The sequence below is a fragment of the Capsicum annuum genome, chromosome 8 (genome assembly GCF_002878395.1).
Source record: "Capsicum annuum cultivar UCD-10X-F1 chromosome 8, UCD10Xv1.1, whole genome shotgun sequence".
NCBI classification, from domain to species: Eukaryota; Viridiplantae; Streptophyta; class Magnoliopsida; order Solanales; family Solanaceae; genus Capsicum; species Capsicum annuum.
In genome coordinates this window covers 168,051,048-168,054,093 of record NC_061118.1, presented here as the reverse complement: position 1 = coordinate 168,054,093, position 3,046 = coordinate 168,051,048, and positions in this window count along the sequence as shown.

The following is a 3,046-nucleotide window of genomic DNA, read 5'->3' as shown; positions in this document are numbered from 1 at the left end:
ATTGGTTTCAAATGGCCACTGATCAAAAACTTCAGTGAAACGATCTCGGATGAAAATTTTCACTGCGCCAGCATATCCAAAATATCAATTTTAGTCTAGTTAGACCTTTGGTTCGGATCCCAATACTTCCAAACTCATTTCGACCTATTAGTCGAAAAGTCATAAAATCAAAACTATACATGTGGGCCCCGTTTTTTGCCTAAACGACCTTTTATGGAAGTTTTGATGATTCTAATAGATTTGAATTGTGGTTTACACTTAAATTTCACTATTGGATCATATATTTTGGGTCCCAAATGAGTTTCGAGGGTCAAAAATAAGTTTTTGACTTTGCGGTCGCAGGATACCGCGTCTGTTCGCCGAAGGGGTCTATAAATAGACCAAGGTCGCGATTTTGGGGATTTTTCTTTCACATTTGAGAACCTAAAACCCTAAATGGGTATGATAACTTGAAATTGAGTCTTGTAGGTGTCTAAGGAGCTTGGTTAACATCTTTTATCATGATTATCATCCGGATTAAGGTAAGATTTTATCACTTTATTGGTGAATTTCATTGTTCTTGACCCAAAACCTCAATTTAGCTTAGGGCTTGATTTAGCAACAAATTTCATTTTTTTGCACCCATCAATTGAAGGTTATGCTTCCTTGGTGATAGATGAGCATTGGGTTGACCTCGAAAACGCGATTTTCGTATGTGGGACCTACTTGGGCTTTTTGGTGTCATTTTTGAACCCGAAGCACAATAGTGCAATATGGGTATCGTTATAATCGTATTGATGAGTAGATTATATTTTTGATAGTGTGATGGTATTTTGGGGATTGTGAAGTGAAGACGGGCATGTGGTGCTTGAAGTATGATTTTGCCGTTTAGCCTTAAGGTAGGCTTCTGTCTACTTTTCTTCATGGATGATGTATGATATATATTGCGTGTTATAATGAATGTTAAGATTGATATTGGATAGAATGACTTAGTATTGAATATACATATAAGTTTGGAGATTGGATGGGGTTTTGGACCCGTAGGTTGAATTACTTAATACCCTTTCTATGATCGAAATATGGTTTTAGCATTTGAAGCATGATTTGTAAATTTAGCATTATTGGGCTAGTGTGATAGTTTTGGAACCGTAAGTTTGGTAGAGTTTACTTGAGTACCGTTATTTCTAGTCGAAGTTACTATCTTAGGCGTTAATATGGCTTGCTTGATATCTAGAGGATGAACTAGATACCTTAGCCTAGTTTGATGCATAGTATGCCTAATTATGGAAATTATGGATTAGAAATGGAATCATCCGGCCCACTTAGGCCAAGATTTGTGTTAGTCCTTGTGGGTTTAGTTGCGGATAGTAGACCTAGTTGAGACTAATGAGCCTTATTTATGAGAATTACTTGGTGAAATTGATAAATTGTGATGATTTTTGTCGAATTATGACTAGTGGGCCATAGATATGCATTTTTTTTATTATTATGATATTTGGCCCTAGAGATGCATTTTCCTCTTTATTATGATATTTGGCCCATAGAGATGCATTTTCCTCTTAATTATGATATTTTGCACATAGAGATGCATTTTCCTCTTTATTATGACCCATGGAGATGCATTTTCCTCTGAATTATGATATTTGACCCATAGAGATGCATTTTTCTCTTAATTATGATATTTTTTCTATAGAGATGCATTTTCCTCTTAGTTATGATATTTGGCCCATAGAGATGATTTTCCTCTTAGTTATGATTATTGAGCTTATAGAGACAATTTTTCTCTTGGTCATGATGCATAACCTATAGATATGAGATGTCAAATAGAGGTGATATGCTTGTTGATATTATGCCTCCTAGATGTGAGATACCTCCTATATGTGAGATGATTATAGATATGCTACGATTTATAAATATGATTATTGATATAAGTCCCGGATATGTATATGGACCTAAGACCATGATTATGATGTGATTATTTTGGATAAATTAATGGGCCAAGGACCGTGTTATGGTACTGATTAAATATCCAAGAAGTGTTAATTATTGTGAATGATGTGATTGCGATTTATGAATATGAATATGTATATGTTTGTATACACATCTCTCCGGAATGGAACGGAGGAAGATGCGGTATGATGCATATTATTTCATTGATTGAATACTGGTGATGGCATGCATAGGTTTGGTACGTTCATAATTATTTACTATTATAAATGATGTGATTATAGCCGAAATATGATCTTATGGTTTTTCTTCTTGTTAGACGGTTAAGCTATGTGGTAACTAGTTGTCTATTAGCTAACTATTGCACTTGATGGCTTGAAAGCTAATATATTAGTTAATGAATCTTGCTTAGTTGGAACATGATAGCTAATGATGGTCAGTTAATGAATGATGTCATTTAATAAAATATGGTTAGGCTACAAGTAGTAATGATTAACAAAAATAGGATGAATAGTTGATAACAATGAATGGTGGATAAATGACGGTTTTGGTCTAATGATGAACCTAGACTAGATGTTAGATGTTGGCTATTAAATGAATAGTGGTTAGTTATTATCCCGTGAATAAGGATTATGTGAAGGATAATGTATATTCTAATAACTCGAGGTTATATGATGATTAGCAAACTAACGATTTAATAATAATAAATGTTGGTTAGCTAATAACGAGTAATTGGGATGTATTGATAAGATAGATATCTCTACGGTTATGAGTATATCAGCTTGCGTCTATGCACCTATTATATGCCTATATTTATGTGTCGAGAGTTATGATGATACATTGATACCCGGCAAGGCCAGAGGATATTATGATGATATTGATACCCGGTTCGAGTCCAGAGGATACTATTAAGATGATATTGATACCCGGCAAGGCCAGAGGATATTATGATGATATTGATACCCGGTTCAAGTCCGGAGGATACTATTGAGATGATATTGATACCCGGCAAGGTCGGAGGATATTATGATGATATTGATACCTGGTTCGAGTTTGGAGGATACTATTGAGATTATATTGATACCCGGCAAGGATGGAGGATATTGTGATAATATTGATA